An 11460-nucleotide genomic window follows, 5' to 3' on the forward strand; every position below is an offset into this window, starting at 1 on the left:
CTTCTAGCTCAGTTCAGTCTCCTTTATTTTCCAAAACTAAGCCGGGATGAACATCAACAGCAGGGAAGGGGCTTATATATCAAGCAACTGGATCTTTTACTCTGTTTGTAAGTGCAAAGCTGAAAGATTATAAACTTCTTTGGTTCTTAGAGACTTTACAATACACCTCCCAAATCACTGGTCCCTGCACTATCTCCCTTAATTCATTCAACCTTGTATATTTGGAGCACATGAAGAGTGAGGGCGACAAAAGTAGCCAATGCAAAGACTTTGCCTCTTCATGGTGCAGATCAGTAGAGGAGACTGCAAAATTCATGGCCCCAAGTCTCTCCAATAACCATAAATATTTAATCTTTGTGAAGTCACAATCCACAGATAGTTCTTAAGAGAAAAGATTTAGTTCAAAGGAAATACATAATATATACATACATGCATATATAATTACAGGAGAAAATGAATGCATTGATTAGTTTGGGATTATTTTTATAAATCTAGGCCTAAAAGAATAAGTATTGACTGGGGGCGGGGGAGTGAAACCCAGCAATTTTGAGGACAAATCAAATTTGAGGAATGTTGATATAATCAAAACAAAGAGATGCAGGAAAAGGAAGAAGCAAAGATAAAATTGATAGCAACTTCTATTTTTTCCTATCACTAAAATGACTGAAAAAGTCAGATAAAAGTCTTGGAACTTAATCATTATAGCAAAAAATCACAAACTCTTTCTGAAATTAGGAGAAAAGAGGTGCTCAGATTCATCCATGTACAAATAAAATGTTTATCTGGATAATATAAGGCAGAAAACCCCACCTTCTTTAGTTTGATTCCCAAATATTGAAGTCACAAATATTTTCCTGCCTTTTTTTTTTTTACCTAGATAAGCCTTGACATTTCATTCAACTTTGCAATTTTTAAGTTGCAATTTGTTTCTAACAGAACTGAATGATGAGGAAGATGGAGATAGAGGTAATTATTGCCATTCCTCAAATTAAATAATGTTAAATTCTATGGAGAAAAATAGATTTGCATTTTGGGTTTTTTTCCTAAGTTTCTCTTGATGTAATCTTAAATTTAATATACTATGAAGAAAATGCCAATCAGAAATCATCTGAGGAAAATTCATGAAAAGACCCCAAAAAATGCTAAAAAATAAAAGCAATAGGGGAAATAGCTTGAACAGACATTAAAAATTTCAAAGCTAGGTTTTGAAAATATATTTTTGAACTAGTAAAGGAATAAACATACATATCAATGGAACATGAAACAAAGTCCAAAGAAAACAACAAGCAAATAAGATTTTAATATATGGTAAAGTAACACTTCAAATCACTGAGAGAAAAAAAATGAATTATTCAACAAAATATGTTGAGCTAATGGTTGGTTTTTAAATATATGAATGCATATATGTGTAAGTATATATACACACACATATGTATATGTAGCTACCAATTGCCATCAGGTTAAGATTTTAAAAGCCATAAAAATATTTGGAGAAAATAGATGTAAATATAATTTTTTCTTGATGAGGGAAAGGACTCTTAAAGATTTACAAAATTTAGAAACAATAAAGCATGTAACTGGTAGATTTGACTACATGAAATTGTAAAACTTCTCTACACAAGGAACATCATAATTTTTTTAAAAAAAAAAGGAACAACAGGGACATAAACATTTGCAACATACGTAACAGATATGGATTCTGTCTCATTTGAACATCCAAATCAATATGTACATATATATTTAGAAAACAAACAATGTCTGGGGAATATCAACACAATGTATCTTTAACCTGTGTAATCTCTGGTTCGCAGTTTCCCTGAGGCGCCCATTCTACTTGCCAAGACTAGCATATTCATTTCAGCGGGTTGTTCATGCTTTGACACTTACTATCCTTAATAATAGAACATGACATACAGGAGATCAAATCCGAACAGAAGAGAAAGAAGAAAATATGCCAATTCTATCCTAGAAGAGTGTGGAAAGGGAAAAGTAGGGGAAGTAAAGAGTGAGGTAAAATATCTTAGCTCTTCACTCCTGAACAAAAATCCCAGATAGAAGTGGGGTTTTAGAAAGCTGGAGAGAAAAGCCATAGCAGGAGAGGCCTATGCCTCACCCTCAATTTGAAACTCTGAAAAAGAGGTGAAGGAGTAAAAGTGACCACCTGAAGTGGTCAGAAAGAAAAAGAGTTACCATTCGCTTCATATTTTCATGTTTTCAATGTCATCAATGATGGGGAAAAAAGATCTCATAGCTACGTGGTCATATGACTCCTTAATTATTTCCTTGTGACAAATATCAGAAAAGGAATTTCAAAGCTTTTAAAATATGTTGTTAAATTGTCCCAGAAACATTTACCTGTTTATATCAGTCAGCATCTCTGTATCGTCACCAACAGAGTGTTGGAAAAATGCTTAATAGTTTGATATACAAAAAAGCGTGTTGCTTTCATGACTATTCTTTAAATACTGGTGAAGCTGAATGATTTTATTATGGAAGGTTTTGAATTTGTGTGTGTGTGAGTTAACATCCTTAGCCCATTTTTGTCTTTGTTTTTATTTTCTTTTTTTTGTTTGTTTCGAGATGAGTCTCACTCTGTTGCCCAGGCTGGAGTGCCATGTTGCAATCTCGGCTCACTGTAACCTCCATCTCCCGGAGAGATCCTGGCTGAGGCTGAGTGGAGGAAAGAAACAACTCGAACCTGAAAATAACCTAAGCAGCCACATCCAGCAAGTCTTAATTGGTGGACTTTCATCTTGACACTAGTGTCAAGATATAGGCCATCAGAAGTGTTGGTTTTGAGAACAGTGTAAAATTAATGCCCCATCCAGCCACCTAGGTATACCTGAATTTTTTTTTAAACTAAAGATGTCTTGAGAAAAAAAAATGACCCTATCTGCACTGAAAACTGATTACTAAGAGCTTGAACTCTGGGCTTACAAGTTTGAGAGGTGTGTCAATCACTGAACTTAACACTTGGAGCAGGTGGCTCCTCTCTGGTACTCCAAGGAATTGCTGTGTAGAATGGAAACGGTGAGGCAAACGGCATGCTAAAGGTAGTCCAATCTCTGCATCAAGGTGAAATATACCAGATGGGAGCAGTTAGAAACTGTGGAATTCTTGTCCACACCATAGAAAACACTAAGGGGGCCATGTAGAGTGGCTCATGCCTATAATCCCAGTACTTTGGAAGGTGGAGTCAGAAGTGCTTGAGCCCAGGAGATTGAGTCCAGCCTGGGCAACAAAGGGAGACCTCATTTTCATGAAAAAGTTAAAAAATTAGCTGAGTGTGGTGGTGTACACCTGTGGTCCCAGCTATTCAGGACCCTGAGGTGGAAAGATTTCTTGAGCCTAGGAGGTTGAGGCTGCAGTGAGCTGTTATCTCACCATTGCATTCCAGCCTGGAAAACAGAAACAAATGAACAATAAAACCACTAAAGGGCAGGGAAAGATCAGGTCTCCATAACTATAGGCACATAGGGGCTTGGGAGTATCACGATTTTAACATCAAAGAAAACATATGCTCATTTTGACTTCACAGACTAGTCAGAATTGAAGACATCTGGTTTATGTGTATATTTGTTTCAGGGAGCTAGGAAGTTAGGAGAGGCATCTATAAAAACCCATGTGAAAGAATATATAGTATTTCATTATGCACAGTTGTTGTTGGGTGGTGGGATTCTAATAAATTTAAATATTTTTTGTCTGTATTTTCTAATATCAAGTATTGAGTTTTTAACAAAAAAAAAACAACTTTATTTTAGGAAAAAAATTCTTAGCTGAATTCCAGTTAATGTTGATCATGCTGATGTTTATTTCCTATGATATTCAATAAAAGCAAGCACTCTGTGACTCATGTCTTATCCAAAAGGAACACATTTTGTTTTTCTTTTTTTTTTTTTTAGTTGGAAGAATTATTTTTTAATTCTGAGACTATGCAAATAGTAAACCTACACCAGGCTGAGGAATAACTGGAGATTGTTATAATTTGCCAAATCAAGAATCCTTTAAAAAATTTTTTATAGGAACATATTTTCCTTTGTTCTTTGACAAGATTCACAATTGCAATAATGTTTTATTTTTCAGCTTATAAAAATAACTTCATATAATGAATATGGCAGAGAAAATTTACAGAATTTTCTGTAAAAGAAAGATGTTTGGAGATGAGACATAAACTGCTGCTCGGGTCATTTCAGTTTTATTATTTGGAGCTTGTACTGTACCCCCAAACTAGCGACAAAATAAAAAGATTAAATCAGATTTGTGAGATGATGCTATTAAATGCTGGGCTGCAAAATGACCTATAGCTTTCTCAAGACATTAAGTTGTTGGCAAACAACCAAGTTCCTGTGTAGGCAAAGCAATGAATGTAAATGAGAGACATTTTATTCATGATACAATTTAGTGACGAGGCCTTGATTTCTTCATTCACAAAGAACAGCATGAAGGGGATTTGAACATTCATTTATCAACAGTAAATTCAAGGAACTTCTGTTATCTCTCAGATTTTCTCTACAGTGACTACTGGAAAAAGAAATACTTTCTTGTACCCAATGACTACAGTTTTTAAATTTCTCATTAAACATTTAACCATCAGGACTTGATGTGTGCTACATCATTGCATTGGGCTGTGTTTAGTAAAATCCATCTACATTAGTGATATAATCAGAATAACCACACTGGAAGGGTCCTTAGAGGGCATCATGGAATTAAGAGATTTTTATAACAAAAGGGACGTGAAAGACCAACTAACCCACATTTGTCATTTTATAGTTGAACAATTGGAAGCCTAGCGAGATCAAGGGTTCCAAAGCTAATGACAGGCAATGCCAAGGTTAGAATATAGACCTTTTTTTTCTTTTTCTACACTAGTTCATTGTTAAACTTTCAGGTTTTACAACTCACTAAGGAAGATTGCCCCTTAACCTAGTTTCAATTTATTTTGGGTTCAAAGGTATTATAAACCACTCTTTAGTCCCTAAGGTTTTACTATTTAACTATTTTTTACAAATAAATTTCCTGGTATATATTTTTATTCATTGACTCATTCAACAATTTAGCGTTCTTTTCATGAAGCGTTAGGCATTATTTTGATTGTATTTTTAAGTAGCATATTAGTCAGAGTTCTTCTGTAAAACGAACAACAAGATGTGTGTATATACATATGTATTTGTATATACCTCTTTGTATGTGGTAGTGGGGGAAAGAGAGTAACAGAGAAATAGATTTATTTTTAAAATGGACTCACATAATTGTGGAGGCTTGGCGAGTGCAAAATCTAATGGGGTAGGAAAGCAGGCTGGAGACTGGGGAAAAAGCAGTCTGAGCCCACAGGCGCTCTGCGGACAGAATTTCTTCCTGCTCTGGAAGCTTAGTCTTCATCTATTACAGCCTTCAACTGACTGGATGAGACCCACCCACATTATGGGAGGGTAATCTGTTGTATTCTATGTCCACCGATTTAACCGTTAATCTCATCTAACAACACCTTCACAGAAATGTTCAGAATCATGTTTGACCAAATATCAGCATCCCAGCCAAAGTGTCATATAAAATTATCCATCATAAGCAAGGTCACTAATTAGGTCAGCAGCTATTATTTTATTTTTTGTAGAGACAGAGTCTTACTATGTCACCCAGGCTGGTCTGAAACTCCTGAGCCAAAGTGATCCTCCCACCTTAGCCTCTCGAAGTTCTAGGATTACAGGTATGAGCTACTGCACCTAGCCAGGAAGCATCTTTTTAACTAAAGTCAGTTTTGGCTTTAAACCACAAGAACGAGTTCTTGGTTCCTTTATTACTGATGATGGCTGACTGGAGGACTAGGTGGTAGGCTCATTCTCTTGAACTCACCAGCACCTAAAAAGAGTAGTCACTTTCATGTATACAAAAGAGTTATAAAGAGCTCTAAATATTCTTTAATGTGTTGTCACAAAATCCACGAAAATGTAGAGACTCATGAAAATTGCCATGTGAGGTGATAGCACTCAGGTTTCCATTCTAAGCAACCGGGGAAAATTTTAATCGAACAGTCTTTGTATAAAGTACTTCCCAATGACAGATGAAAAACCTTAGTGATTCTACTCCCAAAACTGAGTTATCTTTATATGTATATTAGACATCCTGTATAGATAATGCCTGCGTGCTTGTCTATTTAGTGTTCTCCAAAAGGGCTGAAAGTTTGAAACAAAGAACTTTGTAGTATTTGAGACCTTGACAAGAAAGCAGTAGGAGGGAGGGAGGCCAAGGATAATGCTCTCTTTTGAGTAGCATTGGTTTGTTTGACCTTATTCCAGACCATTGGAGGATGGAAAACAGCCTCACTTCAGATGGCGGACAACTACTAGGGGACAGGGTGAAAAGGATGTTCTAATCTAAAACACAAATCTCATGTTGTACGAGGTAAATTTAAGTAAGTTTCCTCAGAAGAAGTGTCTGTATGTAAAGTATAAACTGCCCGTCTCTATAAGCTACTTTTAGTCGACTGCAATGAAAATGTGACTTTAATATACAACAAATCATATTCACATTTAAAACATAAACTTCACTACATATAGATCACATACTAAATAATATTGTATTTCAAGATGTTTCCAGACTTTCAGAACTGCTAATTTAACGCAGATCAGTATCTGGTTTCATGCCCTGTTAAGAATAATCTTTCCCCCTGGGTCTGGGGAGCACAGCAGGTTATCCTGTTCAATATACTCCCTCCAGCAACACTATACACTGTCATTATTCCCATTAAATTCTTTTGGTTATTTTCAAGTTTATCTGGACCAAGATAGCTTAAGTGTTATATGATCACTTTGCACATTAGCAGTATAATAAAACGATAATTAATCCTTCATAATGACTTGTTAAAATAGCTTATCTTTCTTTATGACCTGCATTCATTCACAAATAAAGAGACACTTTAGGATAACTAGATGTTTTTTAATGCAAAAGATGTCAAGATGGCATTTCAGTAACAAAGAGTCTGCAGAAAGCATTAAAACTCAGGAAAATTTCCTAAATTAGCTGAAAACGCGAATGTCTCATATATCAGTGAGTGATTTATGGAAAAATATATATTTCAAGTTTATATATTTTTTGTACTTTTCAAAGCTAAAGATAGTTTATAAAAATAACTTAGTTTTGATGGCTTTCTCTCATCAGAGCAATCTCATGAATTTTAATACATTCAATGGGTATAATGTTTTTGTCACAATTCATTTCCATTGTCATAAATGTGCACTTCAAAATTTCTCTTTATTTTTTGAAGGTATATTATGGTACAAGACCTCAAAAATATCCTAACATTTTTATCATTTTATTCCTGAAAATCTAATCAGGGTCATCTTGAATTAATATTTCTTAGTTTAATCCTGAATGAAGACAACAATGGGCTTCTAAGAATAATTACACTTTGTTCATATATATATATCTATTAACAGAAAAAATTCTAGTTGCACAGAAGTCTTCCTTAACATTTTTGGAAGTGTTCAATTACTGACACAGATATTAATTATTACAATGTGGGCTCAGTGGTTAAGCTAGATTATAATAAACATCTCCTTGTTTAAGAAACAATGTATATAAACACAAAGAAGTATTATGCAGGTAAAAATTGCATCCACTTAAAACTAATTTTTAGATTCTAGTCTCAAAAATCGTAATTGTGGTACTTTTTAAAGTTTCTTTTAATTTGAGATGTATATAAATTGTGCCAAACCAAAACCTTGCTCAAAAATTGCCATAAAGTTGTTTTTCTTTTAATATTTTGGGTGAAAAAAACTTATATCAAATTAAATGAAAAAGAATCTGAGATAAAGCTAGAATTTCTGGTGTGCAAATTGGCAATAATATCACCTGAGTGACCGTGTAACAAACACTAAAGCACTTTCTTCTGTGCCTCGGTTAGCAATGAAGAATTATCCCTCGGTTAGCAATGAAGAAATTAAACTACCATGTGCCTAACCTAGACATTATCATGCTCTCATTAGTTTCCAATCTATTTTGCATAGTTAAGTAGTCCTCAAAAGTTTTTGTTAAGTACACTTCATGTATTTAAGTCTTTCATCTGAAAAGACACACACACACACACACACACACACACACACACACACACGCTGCCCAAACCCCTGACTCTCATAACCTGACAACTCTCTCAAATACTGCCCCTTATGGCCACATTTACACTTGTCAATATCTTAACAGATTTACCCCTTACTTTCTCTTTATCTGACTACAATCTGAATTCTGTCCCATATTGTAATCAGAATAATTTTCACCAAGTTTTGTGTTTACTAATCCAAGAAAAGATTTTAGTGCTATTTGATTGCTCCGTATTTGGAACTGCTGACCACCTCCGTCTTGCTAAAACCCTTGACTCTTATGATGACATCTTCTGTTGCATTATTCCATCTAGCCAGTTATTTATTACACATTACCTCTATATCTCAGTCTGTATTTTAAATTGTGAAACACTTCGGAATATTTCCCTTCTCATACTGTTAGTTATAGTTTTTACCATATGTTGATCACTTCCAAATTAACATCCCTCAAATAGATATCTTCTTCTCTCCAAATTAATTTGTGTCAAATTGCTTATTATAAAATTCTAATTAAAGTCTCATAGGCACCTCAAACTAAACATTTTCTGAACATCAATATACTCCCTCCAGCAAAACTATACACTGTCATTATTCCCATTGAATTCTTTTGGTTATTTTCAAGTTTAACTGGACCAAGATAGCTTAAGTGTTATATGATCACTTTGCACATTAGCAATATAATAAAACTATAATTAATCCTTCAAAATGACTTGTTAAAATAGCTTATCTTTCTTTATGACTGCATTCATTCACGAATAAAGAGACATGTTAGGATAACTAGATGTTTTTTAATGCAAAAGACTTGCTTTAAAAAGTAAGTCCCCTGGGGGGGCGAGGTGGCTCAAGCCTGTAATCCCAGCACGGGTGGATCACGAGGTCAAGAGATCGAGACCATCCTGGTCAACATGGTGAAACCCTGTCTGTACTAAAAATACAAAAATTAGCTGGGCATGGTGGTGCGTGTCTGTAATCCCAGCTACTCAGGAGGCTGAGGCAGGAGAATTGCCTGAACCCAGGAGGCAGAGGTTGCGGTGAGCAGAGATCGCGCCATTGCACTCCAGCCTGGGTAACAAGAGTGAAACTCCGTCTCAAAAAATATATAAAAAATAAAAAGTAAGTCCCTGGTGGCTCAAGCCTGTAATCCCAGCACTTTGGGAGGCCGAGGCAGGTGGATCACGACGTGAAGAGATAGAAAGCATCCTGGTTAACATGGTGAAACCCCGACTCTACTAAAAATACAAAAAAATTAGCTGGGCGTGGTGGTGTGTACCTGTAATCCCAGCTACTCAGGAGGCTGAAGAAGGAGAATTGCCTGAACCCAGGAGGCGGAGGTTACGGTGAGCCGAGATGGCGCCATTGCCCTTCTGCCTGGGTAACAAAAGCGAAACTCTGTCTCAAAATAAATAAAATAAAATAAAGTAAAATAAATAAAAAACAAAAATAAATAAAAAGTAAGTCCCCTCTGCCTTTTACATCGTGCAGTATAAAGGTTCAAGCTGAAATCATGGATGACATTTTTTCATTCTGTCCTTCATCAGTCCCACACATTTAGACTTTCTCTGGTCCCCTTTTAAAATCCTATCCTTTAAACATTCCCTATGCTGTTTCTATACTTTCTTTTTTTCATTACATTTTTGACCATCTAATAAATATATCAAATACCTTACTTATCTCATACATTGTTTTCTCTCTCAAGAAGATAAATTCAATGAGTTCAAGGAATTTTTTGTCTTGTTGATAGCTAAAACAGTATCTGCAAATATGAAATGTTCTATAAATATGAAATTATTGTTAGCTTTATCTCTAGGTTTGCTTTTATTGATGGTTTTAATCACTTGACTATTGGATACTTTTCCTTCGTCAAGTGTGTGATGACTTTTTATTGAATAGTGAACATTGTAGATAAAAATTGTAGAAGTACTACATTATGTTGTCTTATTCTAAAGACAGTTGAGTTTTAGTATGGCAAGCAGTTAAATTACTAAAAGTGTATTGTATCTTGCTAAGTCTTGGTTTTAGGCTTTGTTAGGGTGGTCCGTTCTAGTTTTTACTCTTAAGATATAGTACTTACTTGTACAGTGTGGCCTTTCTGGGATCTAATTAATTGCCTATATGTTTCATAGAGGTGTCTCCATTCTAGCTGAGCTTGCACTCCAACATCTTTCCTGCACAGGGTGGTCTTCTTAACCCTCAGCCTCTCAGAAGAGATGCTCTTCCAAACCTTCTGAAATCTCATCCTGTGCTTGCATAGTCAAAGAGTTAACCAAAGACCTAAGATAAATTTTCACTTAGATTTCTCTTTATTTGGATTTCTCTCTGCAGCTTCCTATTTTTGATGCTCTTGTCCCAAATCTCAGCCAACATAGGAGCCACATGCTGTATCCTGTATCTTGATCTCTATATCCTTCATTTGGCAAAACTGATGCTCTCTACTGGTGTCTATCTCCCTACACTATGGCCTGAAAAATGCTTTATGAGAGAAACTCTATGTGACTCTGTAGCTTACCTTATGCGTTATCTTTTTTGCAAGGGTCATAGCCCAGTACTGAGCTGCTATCCAGTGCCTACAGATGGTGTTTCAAATACGTGGTCCAAACCTCATAGTTATTTACAGTAGAAGTATATGTCCATTACCAGCTTCCATATAATGACCAGAAACAGAAATCCAATACTTTTTTTTTTTTGAGCCAGAGTCTTGCTCTGTGTAGTGTAGTGTTGTGACCTTGGCTCACTGCAACAACTGCCCCCTGGGTTCAAGCGATTCTCCCGCCTCAGCCTCTCAAGTAGCTGGGACTACAGGCACCTGGCCACCACGCCCGGCTAATTTTTGTATTTTTAGTAAACAGTATTTCACTTTATTGGACAGGCTGGTCTCGAACTCCTGACCCTGTGATCCACCTGCATCAGCTTCCCAAAGTGCTGAGATTACAGGCATGAGCCACCGCACCCAGCCCCACATATTTTTAAATGAACCAATCATCAAATCCTATTGATTCTATCTCCTTAATATTTCCTGAATCAGTCTTCTTTTCTCTTTCCCTATTGCTTCGACCTTGATTTAGTCCATTATCCATTCTAGCCTAGCTAATCATTACAGCACTCTGACTGATCACCATCTCTCCAGATCTGCTCTACTGTATAACATTTGCCACACTCTTGCATTTTTTGTTTGTTTGTTCTTAAATGTTAATATGTTACTCTTCTTATTAAAAACTTCCAAGGTCTCTTCATTGCCCTCAGGAAGAAACCCAAACTCCTTGTATACCTCTAAGGCCTCACCTCTTACTATTGCTATGTTCTTTCCCCTCCTGCTCAATACATACTGTGAGTTATTCCCAGTTTCTGGACAAGCACGTTCCTCTCACAC

The sequence above is a fragment of the Callithrix jacchus genome, chromosome 6 (assembly GCF_049354715.1).
Source record: "Callithrix jacchus isolate 240 chromosome 6, calJac240_pri, whole genome shotgun sequence".
NCBI lineage: Eukaryota > Metazoa > Chordata > Mammalia > Primates > Cebidae > Callithrix > Callithrix jacchus.